The sequence below is a fragment of the Peromyscus eremicus genome, chromosome 8a (assembly GCF_949786415.1).
Source record: "Peromyscus eremicus chromosome 8a, PerEre_H2_v1, whole genome shotgun sequence".
NCBI classification, from domain to species: domain Eukaryota; kingdom Metazoa; phylum Chordata; class Mammalia; order Rodentia; family Cricetidae; genus Peromyscus; species Peromyscus eremicus.
The window spans coordinates 66,216,528-66,228,901 of record NC_081423.1 but is presented as its reverse complement, the minus strand read 5'-3'; positions in this window follow the sequence as shown (position 1 = coordinate 66,228,901).

The window sequence follows — 12,374 nt, the reverse complement described above, 5'->3', positions numbered from 1 at the left end:
CAAATTCATTAGTTGCCTATAGTCCTTTATGTAGGGCTGAGGTCTTTAGGTTTTCTGTTTATTTCTTTCAAAGAACCAATTCATTGCTTGGTCAATTCTTTGTAATGTTCTTTTGATCTCCATTTCATAAAAGTCTGTCCTGTTCTTTGTTATTTCCACTACGTACTGCTTCTCATTTTGAATATTCTTGTTTTTCTTTTTTTTTGTCTTTTTTGTCTTTTTTTTTTTTTTCCCAGAGCTGAGGTCAGAACCCAAGACCTTGCACTTACTAGGCAAGCACTCTACTACTGAGCTAAATCCCCAACCCCTGTTTTTCTTTTTTCTTTTTTTTTTCTTTTTGGTTTTTCGAGACAGGGTTTCTCTGTGTAGCTTTGCGCCTTTCCTGGAACTCACTTGGTAGCCCAGGCTGGCCTCGAACTCACAGAGATCCGCCTGGCTCTGCCTCCCGAGTGCTGGGATTAAAAGGCATGCGCCACCACCGCCCGGCCCTGTTTTTTTTTAAGGTACATCTTAAGGTTATTTATTTGAGGTTTTAGATTTTTGACATAAGCATTCACAGCTATAAACTTTCCCCTTAAATGTGCCTTGGTCAGACGACAGAGGTTCTGATAGTTCATACTTTTATTTTCATTTGATCCTAGGGATTTTTTAGTTTTCTCTCTGATTTCTGTAATAACCCATGAGTCATGTAAGCATGTATTGTTCAGTCATTGTACATATTTGTGATTTCTGGGTTTTATTTTATTTTGGGGACAGGGTCTCACTATGTATCTCTGGCTAACCTGAAACTTGCTATGTACACCAGACTGGCCTCAGACTCTAGATGTATAATTTTAAAATGGGAATCACAGGAGGAATGGGTGTTGGAGCAGCTTCTTTCTGAGTCCTTGAAAGCTAGAGGCTGCGGATTACATCGTGGAGGGAGAGGAGGGTCTGTCAAGGTTATGGACTCTTGTTTTACCTGTGGTTTACACTGTGGCAGTATCTGTACCAGATTTCTGCAGTCTGCTCCCTTCTTTGATCCCACCGCCCTCTGCTGGTCATATCTATATTTGCACTCTGTGGGCTGGGCAGATTCTCTCACCCTTCTGAGCTCTTCAGATCATACCCACTAAAGGTGACAAATGTTTGCACTGGGGATGACTCGGGGGGGGGGGGGGTGCCACAGCACTGTAATCAATGTAATCCGAGCACATTTCCTCACACCTCAGCAATAATCACCCTACTGTAGAAACACAGCAGTGGGTACATTGTACAGCTTTGGAACATCAATGTTCTCCAGCTCCATAGCAGTACATGATGGGCTGGCTGGTGGCTCTAGAATCTTTCCAGATGCTTCAGGTTCAGGACTATCAAATTCCAGGATTATATCAGTAGATACGATTTGTCCCTAGCCACTGAGAGCTGGGCTAGCTCTCTTTATGCTCTTCCCTGCCTAAGCCCAGAATCTGTCTCTTACATCTTTGGTTTGCTAATGTCTGGCCTCCTGTTCGCCATAACTGCCTCTCTGGATGTTCCCTAACTCAGAGGCTGTGACAGGCAAACCCAAGACCTGTGAATGTTCCCGGATATCCAGCCCTCACAGTAGCCCCCTACCCCAACAGTCATCTGCTGGGGGTACTACCGTCTCCTCAAAGCCTGCAAATGAATCTGAGGCTTGTGAGGGCTGTCTATGAGCGCCCATGCTTTCTCACCAGGCCAATGCCTCCTGACATGGTGGCAAGGAATTGAACCAGGCTGGTTTGAGGGGCCACAGCAAGACTGAGGCTGTGAAAGTTTTATTGAGAGCAATCAGACTTTTTATACCATTATCAGAAACAGAATATAGTAGTAAGTGAACATACAGAGAAAAACAAAGCAGCCTGAATGCTTCACAGTCTAAGGGAATGCCTTGGTCTGTAGCTGGAGTTTTCCTACCTGGCCCACAGTCAGGGCAAATCTCTCTCACCTGCCAGTCCCACAGCCGTCAGACCCGACAAAGTAAACACAGAGACTTATATTGGTTACAAACTGTATGGCCATGGCAGGCTTCTTGTTAACTGTTCTTACAGCTTAAATTAATCCATTTCTATTAATCTATGCCTTGCCACATGGCTCGTGGCTTACCGGCATCTTCACAAGCTGTTTGTCATCGTGGCGGCTGGCAGTGTCTCTCTGACTCAGCCTTCCACTTCCCAGCTTTATTCTCCTCCTTGTCCCGCCCATACTTCCTGCCTAGCCAATGGCCAATCAGTGTTTTATTTATTATCAGCAACACATGTGACATACAGAACATCCCACAGCATTGGTCTCTCAGGAATTGGAAGGCACATTGTGCAACGAGGAGCCATGGATCCAACCTGAAAAACCTATGGCACATGCCTCTCCAGGGAGTTAGGCCAAGCCAACTCCATGGTTCCTTGTAATTCCTCTTTTTATTTTTCATTTTAATTTAGGCTGTGAAAGTCAATATTCAAAGAAGATGTGGAGTAGCAAATTATTCTTAAGGCTATAATGCTTCTCAGTATAACCAAGAAAAAAAAATTCCCAAAGGCATTCCTATGGACCATAGTTTAGATATCTGATTGGAGACAGAAAAATAATGACTAAAAATCTTTGCCAGGTTTTGTGCAGCAATGGAAGAGGGTAATTCTTCTAACTTTGGATGCAGAATGGTTAATGTTTTATCATGTAAGGCCTGAACATCAACACTCAAATTATCATGTGACCACCTTGCCTCAGGGGCAATATGGTTAGCGGTGGGGGCATCCAGGATCTGGGAGTCATTTACATAAATAGGGATGTTATTCTCTTCCCAGTTAACAAAGCAAAGCACAGGAGGATCAGACCCATGAACCCAAATATGCTTCAGCATTAACAGATGCTTTCAACAAAGACAACTTAGCAAGAAACAGCAACTAGGCAGGCACATCTAAGATTCCATTAATCTCTCCCCTCAGTCAGTGGTTTCTTCATCTGAGTCATTGTTGGTAGGGAGACTCTGTTCTTCATGGCTCGACAACTCTGTCACCCCGTTCACCTTCTTTTCTTCCTGTGTCTCTTCTGTAGACACTTTGGAAGTTCTCCGTCCATCTTCCATAGGTCTAGTCAGTCTTTCAGGTATTCACATTGACTTTTTAGCACCCAGAGGAAAAAACACAAACAGACCTTCGGCCCCACTGAATTGCTGGAGCCGGGCCACTCAGTTGGCCAGATTCAACATCTCTGAAGGACCCTGAATTTTTTTTTTAGAGGGGCCCAAAAATGTTCTGCAGCAGTGAGGCCATCCTTGCCCAAATTTATAAAATGTCAAGTATATATAACAGAATACAAAATATTGTAAAAAGTGGCCATATTATCTTTATGCCTCTCCTTTCTTTTTAAATAACATTTAAGATGTTCATTAGCTCTTTCTGTGAAAGATTGACCCTGAGGGTTATATGATGACCCGTCCAGCAGGTCAGGTTATTCGAGGGTCTCGAGGAGGGAACCACCTGAAAGCCAATGGGGGTGAGAGAAGAAGGAGACCAGGCGCATAAAGAAAGACAGAGTCAGTCTGAGTCGCGTCAAGGTCTCGTTTATTGGCAGGATGTTGCAGCTTATAAGCAGGATTTCAGGCAGGGAGGGGAAGCAGGGAGAGCAGAAAAAAATTTTTGAGAAGAAGTCAGGGTGGTCAGGGTAGGGTGTTTCTTTGGTCCCAGGCTTCTGCAGCTGGCTGATTACAGTTTATGCCAAGTGGTTTATCTAAACGTACATTTTGTGGTTAGGCCAAGGACGCCCTGTTTTTGCAAGACTCCAAGAAGCAGAAAACTCAAGACACAACAGTCCTGGGTCAAACAGTCCTGGGTCAGTCTCCAACAATATGAGATGCCTGTGATGTGGGTTATAGTGAACTCTTGGCAAAATATTTGAAAAGACTTGGCAACATATACAGGAGTGTGGTTATTTGAATGTAATTCATCCCCATAAGCTCATAGGGAGTGGCACTATTAGTAGGTGTGGCTTTGTTGGAGAAGATGTGGCCCTGTTGGAGAAAGTGTGTCTCAGTAGGGGTGGACTTTGAGGTCTTCTTTGTTCAAACCACACTCAGTGGAGACTCAGTTTACTTCCTGTTGCCTGTGGATCAAGATGTAGAATTCTCAGCTCCTTCTCCAGCACCATGTCTGCCTGCACACCATCATGTCCCAACAGGATGATAATGGACTAAACCTCTGAAACTGTAAACTATCCAAATTAAATGTTTTTCTTATAAGAGTTTCCATGGTCATGGTGTCTCTTCACAGCAGTAGAGATCCTAACTAAAACAAAGAGCATTGTCATCAATTTTTAATATTTTGCAGGGGCCTAAAACAGGAAAATCTCTGAGTAAAAAGGTAATAATATCCTAAACTGCTTTTTCTGATAGGGAAATAGCAAACATTAGCAATGAGTAAATGTCCACAATGATATGAACATAAATCAGCCTCCCAAAGCTGGGGACGCTGGGGATATCGCTCTGTATAAACAAAATGCCAATTGGCCAGTAGCCAGGCAGGAAGTATAGGCGGGACAAGCAGAGAAGAGAATTCTGGGAACAGAAAGGCAGAGATTCAGGAGACGCTGCCAGCCCCAGCCATGAGTACCAACATGTAAGATACTGGTAAGCCACAAACTATGTGGCAAGGTATAGATTTATAGAAATGGGTTAATTTAAGATATAAGAACAGCTAGCTAGAAGCCTGAGTCATTAGGCCAAACAGTTTAAATAATACAAGTGTCTGTGTGTTTCTTTTATAAGTGAGCCACGGGATTGCCAGGGCTTGGCGGGACCTGGAGAGAAACTCTCCAGCTACATGGGGACATGATTAACATCCATGTGCCCCGGGGAAGGAGTGGACCTATTGTTAAAATGGCTTCTTTTTCTTTTTCAGGACCCAAAGCCTGCTGTCCTGAGTTGGGTTATTTCCTATTATGTTACCGTGTGTTGGATTATCTGAGCCTTTTGTGGGTATACTAAATATCCTGTGGCTGCCAGAAAGTTTAAAATGTTAATAGAGTGTCTTAAAAGATTGATGTATTTATTGTGTATGCAGTGGTCTGGCAGCATGTATGCCTGCATGCCAGAAGAGGACACCAGATCTCATGATTGTGAGCTACCCTGTGGTTGCTGAGAATTGAACTGAGGACCTCTGGAAGAACAGACAGTGCTGTTAACCTCTGAATCATCTCTGCAGCCAATAGAGTGTTTTAAGAGTAACTTTGTAAGTCTACAAACGAGGAGACCACCTATGTACTGAGATAAACGTCTGCTCTTTAGAGCAAGGACACTCTATACACCTGGACAAGGCTATTGTTGCAGGGTAGAAAACCAAAGACCACTCAGCATGACCAAAGTTTGAGTTGAGAGTCTGTATTAAGCCTTGAATACATATTACAGGGAATTTTTAAAGACAAAGAACACAGAAAAACTACATCCTGGTGGGCAGTTGAAAGGGGAAGTAAAGCAAGCCAGCAGCTTAACAAGAGCCAAGACTTGCAATCAGCTGGGGGATTTCCACCCTGAGCTTCTAGAACAGGGTTTAGGGCTTTCCCTCTAGAAACACAGCCAGTGCTTCTAATCTCTGAGCCATTTCTCCAGCCTTATTAAATGAATAAACACCAGGTAGCACACTAATTGTCTATCCTGGAGTCTCTACATCCCAGAATGGAGGATCTTCTTGAGGTAATACTATTCTTTTCTTTTCTTTATTAAAGATTCATTTATTGTGTATGCAGTGTTCTGCCTGCATGCATTCCTACAGGCCAGAAGAGGGCACCAGATCTCATTACAGATGGTTGTGAGTCACCACGTGGTTGCGGGCAAATGAACTCACGACCTCTGGAAGAGCTGCCAATGCTCTTAGCCTGTGCTCTTAACTTCTGAGCCATCTCTCCAGCCCCTGAGTTATATTTCTAGAGCAACATTTGAGGTGTCCTTCTTTGCCACCTTTGCATACAGCACTCGTGTGAAAGGAGACATATGCTCTGGGGCCAGGTGGAAGGGTGCACTCAAGGAAGCTAAAAGGCGTCTTCCTAACAAAAGGGTAGGACATTCAGGAAGACCTAAAAGATGACAGAAACTAAACCTCCGAGTCTCCTGTACACAGTTCAGTGAATCCTAGGTGCTAATCAACACCAGTTGTCACAGTTTCATGCAGGGAGCTGTCCTGTGTTCAGTCAGGCAGAGCAGAAAGTCTGTATTCAAAAGGAAAGTAATACTTTTACCTGCCACTTCCAGCCTCCAGTTGCTAAAGTGACCTTCAGCAGAAATAGCAACGCTGGAGCTTCCACAAGACCCAATCCTACAGTTGTGTTCTAGAGCCATAGTAACAAAAACGGAATGGTCCTGGTACAAAACCCACACGTGTAGACCCGTGGAATAAAAGAGAGGACCCAGAAATAACCCACACAGTTACAGCCACCTAAGTTTCAAAAAAGCCCTAAAAAATACACATTAGAACACAGCCTCTTGACCGACTTATCCTACTTCCTGTTTGTGCTCAGCTGCGTCTCTGAGTTTCATGCTTAGGCAGGCAGCTTTCTAATGCAATCAGATACCACATCCTTCTTTAGGTCTTTGGAGATCTGCTGGTGACAAATCCCTTGCTGGATCATTTTGTCAGGAAAGAATGTCATTATTTTCTGTCCAATGGGGGGGGGGGGGAGAGAGAGAGAGAGAGAGAGAGAGAGAGAGAGAGAGAGAGAGAGAGAGAATTGAATTCTAGGTTGACTGTAGTTTCTTTCAACACTGTAGATTCATGGTCCTTGTTTATATAAACAATCTGGAAAATAAGCACTTTAAATAAAAAATTTGAAGATGGCGGTCTGAAGATATACTGAAATGGAGAGTTTAGGAGCATAGAAAAACAGGTTATGAACTAAAATGCATATCATGACACCATTAGCTGTGTTAACACATGTGTAATAAATGTAAATGTTTTAGGCGCACCATATAAAGATCTGCAAGAATGAAGGGTTAATGATGGTTAGTTTTCACCTCCGAGGCCAGGGGGTGAGATCCTGATAAAAGCTCCACTCTCACTCCTCTAGTCCAGCATGAATCTCTGCTCCTGCCAGAAGCGTTCCACTGCAGAGAATTCGGCCTTCAGGTAGAGGCAGCAGCTCAGGGCTGTAACCCACTGGGCCAGGCCAGCAGTGAGGAGTTCTGCCCCGGGACCAGGATGAGGGTTTAGCTGAAGAGAGAAGGGCTGATAGACAGTCCAATCCACCTGAAACCAACAGTGAGCTCAAGCTGGCAGCGTGCCAAAGACCTGCAGCCAGCCAAAAAATACGAGCAGTTTCGTTTTCCCCTAAGCAAGGTACGGAAGTTAGAAGGGTTGATTCAAACAGTTGGCTGAGATCACCATCAAACCCACGCTGGAGACAGAGCTGCTCCTCTGGGCCTCACAGGCGGGTGACCCAGTCCACCACTGGAACTCCACCCGACCACAGGATTTGTGCCAGAGGCTGAGTTCTGGAAAGAAAAGGTTCGTGTCTGTTTCCAACTTCTGTTTTCTGAGGCAGCCAGGGGAAGCGGAGCAAGAGAACTAACTCGGAGTCCTTTCCCTCAGATTAAAAGAGGTGAGGATTGGGCGCAAGCTTCTAAGGGGCCAAGGTCGAATGGGAGGCGGGAGGGAAGGGCCTGGGGAAAAGCTTTTCTCCTCTTGAATGAGTTTTATCCCATCTTGTGTAATTAATATAGGCATATGAATAGATTCGATAAACAGATTGATTGATGGATGCAGGTGGATGCAGGTACATGTAGATGGGCAGGTGCCTGAGCGCTGGGAGAGCCGAAGAGCAGGAAGGAGTAAGAATGGCCGCAGAGACCAAAAGAGGAACTAAAGACGCCAGGAACAATTCGGAAGCTCAATGTATCTAAAGTTTAGGATGATTAAAGTTTCAAGTTTCCCGGTATTCAGTAGTCTTCCTATTGATCTCTTTGTTTCCACGCCTTTGGCGGGGAGCGCAGCCAACCATTGGAAAGGAAAGGCGGGACCTTAGTGCCAGCCTGGCAAACTCACTGGACCTAGGATTGTAAGGCTAGGCTCCAGGTGCTTAGCTTCCTGCAGCTCCCTAGCACCGCCACCGAGGTCTAGCCCGCCAAATCCGGAACATGGAGGCTTGAGCAGCTCAGAAGCCAAGGTGACATCTGTGTGTCTCTCCAGCCTGAAGGCCCAGGTATTTTATCAGGCTCAGCCACAAGTTCCTTAAAAAGGATGAGGGTGATAGGGGATGATCCTGACTAGGCTTGCACAGGGGAAGGCAGGCCAGCAGAAACAGAGAATTGAGGGAAGTGGGGAGGGGGGGGGAGGAAACGCATGCACTCACGGGAGGGCTGCCCTCAGCAGCAGGTTTCTGTGCTGGCAGAGCCTGTCACAGTTAGCAGGTGCAAGTTAGATTCCGAGAGTGCAAGTGCTCAGGCCCCCAGCTGCAGGTTTTGAAATTGCAATGTTGAAAGAGATTCTACAGATGCGACTGAGCAACCCCTGTAAGACACTGTCCTTAACTGAGGCGCTGAGAGGCAGAAATAGCACTGTTACTGTCTAACCCGGAGTTTATATAATCTAGAAGCTGTTGGAAAAGAGCCAAGGACCCTGTGATTTCAGTTTCCCAAGTGTCACTTTTTCTACAGCTCTATTTCTTTCTGTTCTGGTTCTGCCCCAAGATAGCCGGTTCCAACTTGTTTTGCGCAGTGTACTGCTCCTGCCCATCTAGAGTTTTGTGGGTCCCACCCCCACTTTCCACACACATCAATCAGAGGCCTCATCTTTCACCAACAGTTTCTACGGTGGTGTAAGGGAGACAAAGATCGCTTCTCTTCAGTTCTCATGAAATGGTGCTATTTACTCTGGACCGGTTGTCCCACAGGCCCTTCCATGATAGCTCACCCATTTCCTGTTGGGAGGTATTCTGCCTATCAAACTCTAGGATAGCATTATTCTGTGTTATGTGACATTTTTAAGGTTTTACTTCCTAAAAATATGTGGAGAGTGGGCTGGGGAGATGGCTCAGGAGTGAAGAAGACTTCTTGTCTTCTTTTTTTTTCTGCAGAAGACCCAAGTTCAATTCCCAGCGCCCACATGGCAGTGAACAACTGTCCATAACTCTGGTCCCAGGGATCCGATGCCCTTTTCTGACGTCCACTGGCACCAGGCAGGTGGTGCACAGACATACATACAAGCAAAACACTCATATACACTGAGCCATCTCTTCAACCCCTTGTCTTTAACTTTTTTATGCAAATACTATCATAATGTGCATTGCCCTGCTATAAAATTGCTTTTTCGAGTCATTATTACATCTTGTAAATTTATGTGTGTTGGGTGCATGAAGACATGGTATAACTGTGTTCAATGTCGACTTGATGAGAAATGGAATCACCTAGAAGAAAGGCCTTCAGGCACACTCCTGAGGGATTATTTAATCTATAGGCATATGTGTGAGTGATTATGTTGACTGAGTTAATTAAGAAGACCCATTCTAAAGGACGGTGGCACCATTTCCAGGCTGTGGTGACTAAACTGAATAAAAAAGAGCCAGCTAGCTGAGCAAAGGCCTTTCTTGCTCCCTCTTCATATCCCTGAATCTAATCTCCTTTGCTGAGTTTCCTCCCTGACTATAACCAATAACAACTTGAAGTCAACCCCCCCCTAAACAATGACAAACATCCATAATCCACGAACAACTAAAAACCACCCACCCCACCTCTTGGGAATGTGGATGTCATGTTTTCTAGACTGCTTTCTGTTGTCTGGGGGTGATGACATCTTTAGAGGACCCTGAGAAAATAGAGATAATGGTCCTGGGAGAGCTAGCTGTATCATTTGTTGTCCAGTCTCTGAGTAATGGGAAAGTGCAGGGCTTATCTGAAGTCCTGGCTGGAGGAGTGCATGAGGCTGGACCATTTCAGCTAGCAGCTTTGAAGTTGTTCTGGATGTAGAACTTTGAGGACACTAATAGAGGCATTCTGAGTGGCTGGACCACCTGGGCTACTTTTCTTCATTGGTGTCTGGTCCTTTTTTTTCTGAAAACACACAAACTTTTAAAAGTAACATATATATCTGCGTTAATACAAGTATGGAGTGTGCAGTGTATACCAATCAGCTAAAGATGATTTTCTGTTTTATGTTTGAGCAGGTAAAACACATCTGCCAACTTTATAAGTTTGGTTGGACTGTATAACCAAACCTCTTTTCATGCCATATGAAAGGATGGCATGTAACAATAAGTCATGAGGACTCTGTAGCCAACAAGATTTATCATGTCTCATCCAATCTCAGAGCTGTTCCCATGTCAAGGGATCAGCTTATACAAGACTATCTTGTAGTCTTTCTTGATTTTTTTCCCTCATATCTGTAGCCAAGATCTTCAGGAGATGTTCCCAGGTCAAATGTGATCTCAGTTTATTTGAAGGAATACATAGCTTTTCATTTCCTGTGGAAACAAAAGCACAACCTCTCCTCCAACACAACATGTTATCTGACTTCCATTCTGAAGCCAAGACATCCCTAAAGTATAATAGTGAGTTAATTCAGCAATCACTTCCACAATCAAATGTCTCTCAGCAGCTGTTGTTCTCTGTTCATTAACATTTTAAAAATTCAAAATTAACAAAGCATCATAAAGGATCCAGGCACCCTGTGTATTTTCATCCTTATGTGGCTTATACTTTTTTATATTATTTTACTCTCTCTTTAAAGACTTTATTATATTTAAACTATTTTTTCTATGACTGTCTATACCCATTTTCTTTTCTTTCTTCAGCATCTAAGCACATTTTTAAATATACTGTACCTTTTTAGAGTTTTTGTGTGTCTGGACCTGACTTTACTAAGCATCTATAGTGTTCTCTGACCATGTGAGACAAATCTTAAACTGCCATGTCAGCCACCACATGGCTCAGCTTAGTGCACAGCACTCACACATGGTACCAGCAACTGACCCAGCCCACGGGCAACAGATGGTAGCCACGCCTCTGTATGCCACTGAGCACCAGCCCGACTGAGACACTGCAAGACTAGGAAGCTAAATCTGGGTCCTTGTCCAGAACTTTTCTTAGCTTTCTCAGGTCCTGTGTTGGGATATTTGAGCCCCACATTGGGCACCATATATAACAAGTCTTTTTCTGTTCACAAGGCAACTTCCAAATAATGACATGGAGAATTCTTAGTAACTGTGAATGCTCAGCCTTGGCTTAGGCTTGTTTCTAACTAGCTCTTATAACTTAAATTAACCCATTTCTATTAATCTGAGTGTTGCCATGTGGCTCGTAGCTTTTACCTTGCCTCCTGCATGTCCTGCTTCCTCTGTATCTGGCTGACAACTCTGCCTTTCTTCTTCCCCAAGTCCTTCCTTTCCCCAGAAGTTATGTCTAACCTCTTCCTGCCTAGCTATTGGCCATTCAGCTCTTCATTAAACCAATCACAGTGACACATCTTCACACAGTGTAAAGAAATATTCTGCAACAGTGTGTGATAGAATTGCAAGCCAAGCCATGTCTGTTGGCACTCGTCTCTAAGACCTCAGCTTCTGCAGTCCTTTCAAGTCACCAATGTGTCATTTATTAAATCCTTTTTTATGGAGGATGGAATTTTTGAGAGAGAGTTTCTCTATGTAGCCCTGGCTGTCCTGCAACTCATTCTGTAGGCCAGACTGGGCTTGAACTCAGAGATCCTCCTGCCTCTGTCACTATCTCTGCCTCCCAATTGCTGGGATCAAACGCATGCACCACCACCTCCTGGCATTTCACTAAATCATACAATAGACTTGCCAATGTCAACTTGCAGCACCTGTCAGTAGCTTACATACCTCAAAAATCTCAGCAGGTGGCCCTGTGCTCCATTCCCTTATACCTTATTCCTTTTGTGTTTCTCCTGCCTCTCTGGGTTTTCATGACCTTTTTGACATCTCCTTCCAATATATTCTCTATATGCCCCCTAGTTCATTGGGAATATGTTCCAAGCTGTGAAATCTCATGCCATGGCACACCCTTGTATTAGGTGATTCCTCCTGCTCCTGTACCTCAATGCTGATGGCTTAACTCTAACAACTCCAGTGAGTAGGTGACATTAGCTACTCCTGGGAGCATTATTAAACTACAGTTTAATGGGCAAATATCTTTAGACACCTCTTTAATGTGTTTTTCCTCCCATAGCCCATATCACATATGATGGTAAGTTCTACTTTCATTACCCCCAAAACAATTTCTAAAGAGAAAAGACTATTTTTATTACTTGATATTTTATTGCTTTGACAGGATATATTTGACTAAGACTAAATATTTTCAGTAAGTAGATGAAAGAATTGTGTACATAAAAGAATTAATTGTAGTAAAGGTAAAACAAATGTTTGGATTGTTTGACTGTAGGACCAAC